The 12,199-nt window shown below is 36.0% G+C and overlaps 1 long non-coding RNA gene across 1 annotated transcript; it reads left to right on the top strand.

Annotated features, from left to right (window-relative positions):
• Positions 1-3,530: 3,530 nt before the first annotated feature.
• On the top strand, positions 3,531-4,458 carry LOC107688079 (uncharacterized). Its single transcript, XR_001634195.1, has 3 exons — positions 3,531-3,599; positions 4,285-4,305; positions 4,391-4,458. It is a non-coding gene; the product is annotated as an uncharacterized LOC107688079 (long non-coding RNA).
• The last annotated feature ends 7,741 nt before the right edge of the window (positions 4,459-12,199 follow it).

Here is a 12,199-nt window from a genome sequence, read left to right as displayed (position 1 = left end):
GCATACGTTTTTTATGTGCATTTTTAGAATTTATGCGCATCTTGGCGTTTCCATCCAGCGGTTTTTTTATGCGATAATCCAAAATGCGCATAAAAATAGGTGGATGGAAACATAGCTATTGGCTAACAGTTTCGCTTATTACAATAACAGATAGACACTGCTGTGACGTACTCTGAAAACAGCATGGGTCATCTGGGTTAAAAATGTGTAAATACTCTATATATCAAACTGTCTGGAACACGCAATGCAATCGTGTTAAAAGCACGTTTACTCACACTTCTGTGTTGCTACATTGGAACGAATATCGTCCGATTCAGCACTGCATCCTCTTTACGTTTAAGCTCTCTGAAAAGCCTGCGTCGAACTGCCTTGTTTAAAAAGGAATCCACAGTAAATGAAAGCAAACAAACAAATGATGTTTCACTGATGCAATCTGGAGCTCTTTTTTTGTCTACATTGGACGCGAGTGGCGCGACGCGACTAAAGACAACAGAACCCATTATAATCGGCGATTCTGGCACGGATTGACACGACAGATCCCTGACAGTAAACTGATGTCCCGCTCTATTTCTGACATACTCCAGGTGCTCACGCCACTTCTGACATGAAAGACAAATGGATTCGCAACGCAATGCAACAACACTCATGTCTCATGTAGATTCGGTGTTAGGACAGTTTTTTCACAACTCAAGACTACACAGCATCTTGTAATCCTTTAAGCTTCTGTTGACGGAGTAATCCTGTGTTTGCGTCTCTCCTCTACTATAAGCGCATCTCAGTGGGCGGGGCTAAAGAGGCAGTGATGTAGAAGCAGGCGTTGATCTTCTCCTGTGGAGGCGGGGCTTAGCCACACTATTACATCATAAAGTGGCACATTCCACAACGAGTCGTTTTCTGAGCTTGGTTTCAATAAAAGCTGTTTTTAAACTAACAAGAAGGTTTCGAGTTCTGAAACTTACAGAATGTTTTTATAGTAAAATGAACTGTTATATGTCAAAAGATCAAGGAAATTAGATTTCTCAGTTCATGACTCCTTTAACCCTTTAAAGGGCAAGACTACAAAGAGACATCAGAAAATTAATTTATTGCTATTTTCCATCTTATATAATAATGCCTACTGTATAATATTCGAAAATTATCAACATGATCAATACTTTGTTGAAAACCCCGTTGATAGTTTATACTTTTTTAGCAAGTAAAATGTGTTTTAGTATAATTGTACAAAAGTCCCTTCTCAGGTCATGGTACACTTGTCTTTTTGTTGTGAAATCTTTAATGATTTTTATAAATTAAACATTAGAATAACTAATATTGTTAGTAATATTTCAAGATGAACATCTAGTATATTATTTCAACATACTGGACTGAAGCAACTTAACCCTTTAAAGGGCAAGACCATAAAGAGACATCAGAAAATCCATCTCATTGGGACTCAAATAATACAATTTCATGATTTTATTCAAAACTTGATTCTTATTTTTGATTTTAATGTTTGTATCCCCTAGGATACGTTGCCACTTTGGGGTTATAAATTCACTGAAAACTTGTTTATCAATGCTTGTTACATCATTTTAAACAAATGGTTGTAATTCCTAAACACTTTGGAATACAGACCTAAGGTTGGTCTCTTTTTAAAGACGACACATAGAAGATAATTGCTGAAGTGAAAGCATTTAAAAAAAAAAAAAGTATATAAAGTATATATATTTTTTATTTTATATAAAATAAATATTTTATAAAAAAATATGTTGCACTCTAAAGTTGCTATAAAATCAAAGCCATATGTCTAACCAAGTTATGTTCCAAATTTGAAGTTGATATCACAAAAATTGTGGTTCCTTTGAGATTTTGTTTGGGCGCTATACCATAAATAACCACTGGGTGACACCCAAACTCTATTTAATTTTTTTGATGCTGTATTCTGTCACAATATCACTTCTATTACAAAACAGTCACCAAATATGTAATCTTGACTATCAGACCTTTCCAACGATATGTGTTTTGTCAAGATTACAAAAAGATTTCACATAATCTCAAGAGTCTTTATATATATTTTATTTTTTATTTATATCCCTAAAAGGGCGATGTATCCCCTGAGTTGCAAACATTTAGAGACAGATTACAAATAATGTAAGCATTTAATTCATAAAATGTCAATGTAAACCTAATAAGCTAATGCTGAACAACAGCTTTTTAAACCGTTAAGTCCCCGCCAACATGTGTAAATATGTGAACTAGATCAACTTTTATCGCAGGGTGAGTTCCCACTACAGTCTTTCCATGCAGTTTTAATGCTGCCCGTGAGCTTAACAAAGAATGTATGAACAAAGTCAATATATCTAAAAATTCACAACAACATTTGTAAATGCTATTTCTGGGGGAAAATTGTTTCAAAGTAAATCCTACACCGTTTTTTCAGTGTAGTAAGGATGTTAACATAAACACAATTGAAGACTAGAATGAAATAATGTTCAGGTGCAGTATTACACCACTTACTTGTGATAGGAAACATCTGTGAACAGGTTACAGGGATCACCCTCCGTTAGATCAGATGCCTCCGAAAACCAGATGTGCTTAGACCAGAGCAATCAGTGCCAGCCTCAGTCTTTCTTCATTCTGCTTTAAACATGAGTATGTTAGACGGGCAGTGAAAATGAGATTTCAGCAATGCTAAGTCATGCGTCCATCATTTCCATCAGTCATGCATGTGCTCTCGCTCCTGATTGGGACAGTGTGCTCTGCCTCTGAATGCAGAAGGCCTGGAGACACGCACGAGTGGGTATCATCACTGAACATGATGAATATCAGAAAATATGTGCAGGCTAAGAAGATCAGTCATGTAAAATATATGGATAAAAACAGGTCAGTGGAGTCACACTCTGTTTTCCAGATCTACAGCACGGTTATTATTGTTAGATAAAACTAAAACCTATCAAAAACGTTTTTGTTCATTGAATTCAAGCTGACATAAAATAAAATATTAATATTAGATGAAAAAACTTTAAATTCACCCAAAATATATTGTTATGTGACACAGGCAAATAGGTAAAGCTTTTCAAATGCTTGTTTGAGATTGGTCTGGAAAAACTGTGCAGTCATTTAATGTTCAGCACCTCATAATTTTGTAATTCACATCATTAGCCAGTTATTCTAATCCTAGCTGCTTGAAGGCAGAGCGTAGGAATATTGCTCAAGCGTGACCGATGCGCTCTTGTGGAGAGCCAACTGGCCGAACAGTCGACCAAACACCGTAAAGCATCTAACCCATCGTTACGTGTGTTTTGTCATAAACATGCAGGGCAGTTGTTGAGGAAAGCTAACACACATTATTTTCTCATTTCGGCAGTGCACTGTTTTTACACAATTGAAAAGTGCAAGAAACATCATGTTCTCATTCAGCTTGTATCTGCTCGTTTGCATAAGAGTCACCGCTGAAACCGACAGGACTGATTGTTTACCGCAGAATTTGTTAGGACTTGTTATATAATTAATCTGTCTGTAATTATTTCTCTCTCTCTCTGTATTTTGTTTCAGTGATTATCTGGAATACAAGACATCTATGAATGCCATGTTGGCGAAAATAAACTTTTCCATGGAAGGTAAGTCTTTCCACCGTGGTTGGAAAGATCTTCATCTTTTTAAGGAATCTTCAGCTTGAGGGCTTTTTGTTGATGTTTAGTGCAAGTATGTCATACAAAGGCTTATATGCTCTGATATAATGGCTATTTTTCTTAGAGGAGCCCTTAAAGGAACAGTTAACCCACAAGTGAGCTGAAAAATCACTCACTCTCAGGCCATCCAGAAGAGCTTTAAACAAATATGTGGCTGGATTTTGATGTGAGAGACAGCAGGAGATGCACTTTTTCACTGGAGGAAGCGTTGTTATGGATTATTTTGGTCAGAAGCAGTGATTAAAAACACCTTGATGATGGATTTGTTTCTTACAAACATGCAGCTTTTGTCTTCTCAAGATATTAACTGATGGATTGGAGTGGTGTGGATTATTGTGATGTTTTTATCAGCTGTTTGGACTCTCATTCTGACGGCACCCATTCACTGCAGAGCATCCATTGCTGAGACACTGATGCAATGCTACATTTCTACAAACCTGATGAAGAAACAAACTCATCCTGATCTTGGATGGCTCATTTTCATTTCTGGGGTCAACTGTACCTTTAAACTCCAATATGGCCAAGTTTATGCCAGCTTTTGTCTATAATGTTTCAGAATGGCTTTCCCAGACTTACATTTCTTTAAAATGATCTGTTGCTCTTTGTTTCTCAGATCTGTGATCTCCCGATCGAGGTTAGTGCCTGAAATTTCAACCTCTAAATGCGAACAAGCACACAAACGGTTATAAAAATCAGTTTTGCTGTGTTTGATTCCACAGGAACAGGGTGAGTGATGATATATCTCTGGTTGTGGGGACCTTCTACACGCACCATGTGGTCCAATATGCGCAAGCAGATACGCAAACCCGGACGAGCCCCCGCCGGAAGAAGACGAGCAGTTGCGTTTGCATGATATGTGTGCAGGGAATTCGTTTTCTACATGACGTTTGAGTTACAGGACGCCTGTCGTTCATGTACTGATTGAGATCTCTGTCATTTGTACCCGAGGTGAGAGTAGTGTTAATTTTGTCAGCTATTTTTAATTTAGTCCTGTGTCAAATGTAACTTTTAGTTTTTATCATATTTAGTCAACTTGTCCTGTTTTAGTTTTAGTTACGTTGTAGTCGACTACATTTCTGAGAATTTACACATTTTCTTCATATTTTCATCTTACTCTATAATGGTTAAAATGATGAAAGAAATATATTATTTTGCTCAATTTTAATTGCAATGAGAAATTTATTTTTACATTTCATCAGAAGTTGCTCTTTCGCAAGTAAGCAGAAATCAATAGAATATCGACTCGTATGCATGGTTTATTTAACCTCATCTAGTGTACAGATTTATAACTGGATATCAATTAGAAGCTAAATAAACACCAAAGACTTCAGATATACACTCGCACTGTCTATGTTATGAAAACTGCTGTAACAAAAACCTACTCTCAAATGTTATAACAGAGAAATTCCTAATAGTAATTACAATAATTCCAAATTGCATTAATGTTTCTCTTTCAAAACAACGGCAAAAATACTTATTGCTGCACAGAGGTTGCGTAAGTAACGTTACAATCAGCAAACAATACAGTGGAGATCCCTGACAGAACACAGACTGCTGAATAACACTTTCACTGAAGCAGAACACCTCAAACAGAGATCGCTGAACTCCAGATTGAACAGTACTGTATGTCTGTGTTTCAGATCACAGAGAGAGCGCGTGTGAATAGTTGCCAGATTGCATAACGCCAAAAAGCCAGGCAGAGTTACGTACGTATCCGTTTAACAGAAAAGCTCTGTTTGGGGGACTTAAGCTCTTGATATCTGGTAACCGCAAACATGAACGCTCGCGTAATAGTCTTGTACAGCAGTCTGAAATGTTTTGGCTCCACTTTTTTCAACAAAAATAAAAAGGTTTTGGTAAAGTTTTTGTTCTTTTAACTACATTTTAGTCTCGTCTATTTTTGGCAACGATATTGCATGTTTATTTAGTCTCAGTTATCGTTTAATTACCTTATTATCGTCTCGTCATCATCTCGTTTTCGTCAGGGGAAAAAACCTTGTTGACGAACATATTTCATCATAGTTTTCGTGAACGAAATTAACAATAGGTGAGAGACAGCTCATATCATGTAATGAGCATTTACTAAAATCAGCTGCAACGGACACGTTTGACTCTGTCCAGTTTAATAAGTTGGAATTTTATTTAATTGTTTACAAACAGTGTCTAGCATTTGATATACATGGATCACAGGAGAGGTCATACCGTTTTTGTTTTTTTTGTTTTTTTTTTTTACAAAAAACTCCTTTGTCCAGTTTTATAGCTAGCATTTTATTTTATAATAATCACAATTAAATCATATTTTCTCACTTTTCGCATAATTTGACAAATTACAGCTCAGAAATGAGGTTTAATAAAATATTAATCTTAAATTCTGACACTAATGTCTCCTTGGTAAATATATATTTTTTTAAATAAAATTTTACATTTTGCTCGTTATGATTCCATTACTAGTTTGAGTGAAAATTTATATAAATCATTCAAGTAGTTAATTTACTCTTTATTTATATTATTTTAGCTTTAAAATAAATTTTTCTTATTATTGAAAGTCTGGGTTTGAGACAAAGGTAAGCTTTTGAAATCGTTCAAAAGTTTGGAATAAATACTTTTTATTATTATCGAAATAAGTCTCTTTTGCTCAACAAGGCTGCATTTTATGATCAAAAATACAGCAAAATATTGTGAATTATTATTGAAATTTAACATCTATGTAAATATATTTTAAAATGTAATTTATTCCTTTGATGCAAAGCAGAATTTTCAGTCTTCAGTGTCACGTTTCTGATTATTATCAATGTTTAAAACAATGTTTTGAAACAGTGATACACTACCATTCAGAAGTTCAGAAGCAAGTAAAAAATATAATAATTAATGCTATTATTTTATTAGGATGCATTAAATTGATCAAAAGTAAGCATACAAGAATGAACCTGGTGCTGTAATTACAGTGACCATTCCCATACATTTCCAGGATTAGACTCTCCTTATTGATGTTTTTGGATAGGGCTGTTGCTGATACTGGTGAAATATTTGAACATAGCTGTGTGTTTGTAGGTCTCAAAGCATCTCAATCCCCTCACATGAGTGAGAACGAGGACAGGTGGAGGGAGAGACAGCACTCACAACACAAAGTCAACCTGCTCCACATTCTCCAGCAAGGATGGGACCTCAGGTCAGTGTGATTAGTGGTTTGTGTAGAAGGGATTTGAGTTTGATCTGAGTCCGCCGTAGCACTCTTGACTGCATATCTGCAACCTGTTTTTGACTTCTTAAGCATTTCTCATTGCTTTTCTGAAGTACCTTTAACACCTTTACTCTGCTGGACTGCCTATCTAGATAGGAAAAAAACATGTTTGTGTAAAAATGTAAGTCAAAGACAGGAGAAAATCATTGAAAAATCAGCCAGTTGTTCATTCTCTCTCTTTAAGCACAATGCTTGCTTGCACTGCAGTACATAATCAAAATAATATAAATTAAACCATTTTAATATTATACAAAACGCAGTCAGTACCTGATAGTTCAGCTGAGACGTCGCAGAAAGAGAAACCATTCCAAAAATACAGTTCCCTGTCGCATCTGGTTAGGACAAAAACTCTGGTTAAAGAGACCCATCAACCTTTCATCATTTACTCACACTCATGTAGTTCCAAACCTGTTTGAGTTTCTTTCTTCAGTGGAAAACAAAAGAAGATATTTTGAAGAATGTTGGTAACCAGACAATTTTGGTGATTATTGCATGGAGAATTTCTCAAAATATCTTCTTTTATGTTCCAGAAAAAAAGAAAGTCATACAGGTTTGGAATGACATGAGGGAGAGTAAATAATGACAGGATTTTTGGGTGAACTTCAAAATGGAAAAAATAGTAGAAATTAATTTCAATGACATGAGCCAGTCAGTAACTCATGAGTCTGAAAGAGATTTGTTTAGGTTTTTTTTTTTTCTTTTGATAATTGTGAAAATAATTCATAAGAGTAATTTGTAGGGGCTTAACCATATATTACAAAACAAAAATGCAACAATTTGTGACCCTGGACCACAAAACCAGTCATAAGGGTCAATTTTTCGAAATTGAGATTTATACATCATCTGAAAGCTGAATAAATAATCTTTCCATTGATGTATGGTTTGTTAGGATAGGACAATATTTGACTGAGATGCAACTATTTGAAAATCTGGAATCTGAGGGTGCAAAAAAATCAAAGTATTGAGAAAATCATCTTTAAAGTTGTTCAAATTAAGTTCTTAGCAATGCATATTACTAATCAAAAATTAAGTTTTGATATATTTACGGTAATAAATTTACAAAATATCTTCATGGAACATGATCTTTACTTAATATCCTAATGATTTTTTGCATAAAAGAAAAATCTATAATTTTGACCCATACAATGTATTGTTGGCTATTGCTACAAATATACCCCAGCGACTTAAGACTGCTTTTGTGCTCCAGGGTCACAAATGTGTTGTGTATAGTTCACCTAAAAATGAAGGTTTATACAGATTTAATCAGGCTTTTATTCACATATAAACAATTATCAACGCACAAACAAAGAGCGTGTTAAATGCAGTAAACCCAGAAGCTCACATATTTGAGCTTCCATGTTTATTAATTATTATAAAAATACATATTCTGCAGAATCATGGATATTTATATTCTGGTTAATGAACACATAAGGATGGAAGATTATGCTGTCATTTTGAACTAATAAACAGAACAAAAAGCAGTTGGAGGATGACGTGTATAATTCAGTTAATCATCTGACTCCAGTATAATTAATCTGACCAGCCTACCTCTTATTGTCCTCTTATTGTTAACCTGAACATTTACATTTAATCATTTAGCAGATGCTTTTATCCAAAGCGACTTACAAATTAGTACAACAGAAGCATTTCGATAACAAAAGTTAGTCGCTTAAACTTTTAACATTATTAATAATAAAAGGAAAGCTTTTCGCACATATTCACTGATCCCTACAAACAGTACTTTTGTTAACTGTTTATCATGGCTTAGAAGGCTGGCTTTGTTTAAAGTGCCCCTATAATGCCATTTCGAATACTGCTCTTGAAAGATGAGCTCAGTACCCAGTTTATTTGGACCCAGAGCACTGCAAAAAATGCTTTTCTAGCTTAGATCTTTTGTCTTGTTTCCAGCCAAAATATCTAAAAATTCTTAAATCAAGAAGGATTTTCCAGACAAGTAAAACTTATTGTCTTGTTTTCAAAAAAAACACAAGTCAAAATTAAGTGAGTTTTTGCTTGAAACAAGCAAAATAATCTGCCAATGGGGTAAGAAAAATAATCTTGTTTCAAGCTAAAACTCACTTGAATTCGACTTGTTTTTTTCTGAAAACAAGACAATAATTTTTACTTGTCTAGACAATCCTTCTTGATTTAAGAATTTTTAGATATTTTACCTGGAAACAAGACAAAAGATCTAAGCTAGAAAAGCATTTTTTTGCAGTGAGCCGGCGCCAGCGCAGCACTGATGAGGGGGCGATGACGTAGCACAAAGTAAAAAACAAAAAACAAAAAAACATATGCGGCCCATTCATTTGTATTTGTCGGACCATAAACAAACCCGCTACAACTATTAGAATGCTGGGTTCACACAGATAGTGTTTTGGTCGCGAGACAGGTCAGTGGAAGTTTTTTTTTTTTGGTCTAGAGACGTGTTTTTAGAAGCTGGATTTATTTGAACTTGAGCGCCGTGTTTTAGAATGATGTATTACGCGCGATAAGCTGCTATAAAGACCTGAGACGAGAGTGCAGCATTCAGAGACGTCGAGTAGCGCATTTACATTGAAATACAATGGAAAAGTACAGCAGTGGAATGAAAAAATGTGTTCTGAGTGAATGACCCTACTATACTTAGCAAATACAGATGACAGAGTATTGAATAAAACTAAATCGCATAGCCACCAAATTCGAAAATTTGAATCCAGGAAATAATATGTCTTAGGCAGCAGTTTTACCACAAATACAGACGATTATTTGTGATACCACCACAACCACCAGAAATACTTAATTGTGTCTGCTTTACAATGAAACAAGCTCATTGCGACCGATTCCCTGACATAATACATTCATTGCAACCCATTTAACATATGCATCATTTTAAGTTAGAACAACTTGAACAGCAACAAACAATACCAATACAGCGAAATAATCAACTAACTACAACCATCCAGCCCTCTATCAAACATTAAAAAATTATTTCATCATACCTTTAGCTTACTCAGTAGTGCTGGATTCTTAGTTGAACCGCTTGCGCGGGAAGTTTGTCTCAGATGTAAAAATTAAAATGCGACTTTGTGAAATGGACTGTCCTAAATTATTGCTATAGTAGCATCATATTAATGCTAGAAAGCCTATGCATTTGGCAACTATATTTTTTAAATAAACCATTATATTTCATAATTAAAATCTATCTTCACACTCATCTTGAGTTAAGGGGCTTGACAGTCCAATGCCCTTTTTTAAATCACGTCGTCTTGTGCTTTAACAGACAAATACACCTTGCCAATTTGAACATTCAAGCGATTTTAACGCATTCAAGCACAAGAAGAAGTGAGGAATAACTCCATTCAGTGTGTTTTTACTCAGACAGCCGCGTCTCTGACAACTAGAGCCCTGCATTTCAGCCTGAGCCCGACGGGCCGCGACTTATTTACTCCCCTATAGGGCCGGGCTTCGGGCCAATTTTCACGTCATAGCTCAGACACGGGCCGGGCATCAAGCCTGTTTTAGGCTTCTCCTTATTTGTTTATTTTAGACATCCATCAATTATGGTGATGAAAAAGATTTGCAGCTGGAAGAGTTATAGATAAAAGAAGGACAAAGCCCCGGCAAAAGTAATTACCATGAATGAGTCTGGGGGAAATGGTAAGAAGATATTTGAATTATTTATTAATAAACTAGTGTTTTCTGAGTCAGTGTCGCAAAGATGAAGTTGAGGATCCTGACTCGCCATCTCCTCACTGGACGCGCCTTTAGAGAGAATTGCATCTTTACGGGTTACATAATGAATGAGTTTTTGTTTTCGATTTGAATAATTTTTTTTTAAAGTAGTAATTTAAAGCGTTCTATATTTATCATGTCTGTGAGGCAAGTATTCGCTGAGTTTCGGTTCATTTTTGTGAAGCGCTCCTGTTCAAGACCGAGACGGCAGAAAAGCGCATCCTGTTTGTTTTCTTTATTTTACAAAAGCACAACGTTTTGTAGATATTGTGAGCACACACAAATAAAAGTGGACCCTTTACAGTTCCGAATGATGTGTTACTCTTATCTTTATGAGCAAAAATGACTGCATTAAGTTGCGGGGCTCTACTGACAACGCACAAGCCCCAAATGGAGTTTCTCTCCACGTCCTCTTGTGCTTGAATGGACAAATACATACAAAAGTATGTCAAATTACCCTACCTATAAGCTTGTTTTCTAGAATACAAAAACAATGATAACAAGAACTATATATAGTTTCTTTCAATTTCGTATTAAGCGTCAAAAGAAAAACATTCATTTGGAAGAAGGGGGCCCACATTTCTGTCTTGCGCCCCTGATTAATAGATGTTTATATTTTCTATCAAGCGTTCAAAATACGGAACTATGGCAATGGGTGTATCGTTTCCGACACGCGCTGTACACGGTAGACCAATCACAGCAGACCGGGCCATCTGACCAATCAGAGCAGAGTAGGTTCACAGATAGGAGGGGTTTAGAGAGACTGAATCTCAGAACTGCTTCGAACGAATTGTTTGAAAATCATTGGAAAACGAGGTGATATTAAATGCATAGTTTGACAAAAAAGGAAGGTTTTTTTGACCTTGCATGCATGTAAACCTATTGTAGGAGACTCCCAAAACAATATTAGGAAGCTTAAAAATGGCATAATAGGGGCACTTTAAAGTATTGCGAGTATTGTGTATTGAAGCAGTTCGTGACATGAGTGTATTGTTACACACCTAGTCATTTGTGGATCATACTCTGGTCATGCTTTGTGTTTGACGTTCAGTCTTTCTCATCGCATTCAGTTAATACAGAGTATTTTCTTCCAGCATCACTCGAGATGGAAGCAGTTTAGACTAAGAATCGGTTCTCTATTCCCAACCACACACACACACACACACACACACACACACACACACACACACACTTGCATCTGCTCAGAGAGGCTTGGAGAATGAGAGAGTCTGAGACTCTGGCCGGCCGCGCCGTGGTGTCCTTTTCATCCAGCGCCTTCACGTGTTTTCACCGCTACTTTCACTGACTCCTCACAGTAGAGACCTGCACCCGCGGGACCCAACACAACAGAGTGCGGCGCAGGACAACTCTTGATGGGCAAGTGCGGGTGCGGGCGGGAAGAGACTCGTGTGTGTGCGGGATGCGGGAGAATAAAATGATTCCGCAAAATAAAAATGATCTAAACATAAAGTGTCTAAAACATAAACATTTTTATTTATCTGTTGCACAAAAGCAAAAAGAACAACTAATAGCTATTAACATTAAAATGATTGACATGCGCAAGCTAGGCAGA

This window comes from Sinocyclocheilus anshuiensis, unplaced genomic scaffold (genome assembly GCF_001515605.1).
Source record: "Sinocyclocheilus anshuiensis isolate Anshui unplaced genomic scaffold, SAMN03320099.WGS_v1.1 scaffold757, whole genome shotgun sequence".
In the NCBI taxonomy this organism is placed as follows: domain Eukaryota; kingdom Metazoa; phylum Chordata; class Actinopteri; order Cypriniformes; family Cyprinidae; genus Sinocyclocheilus; species Sinocyclocheilus anshuiensis.
Note: the sequence above shows the minus strand (reverse complement) of the source record. Positions and strands in the feature narration are given on the sequence as shown.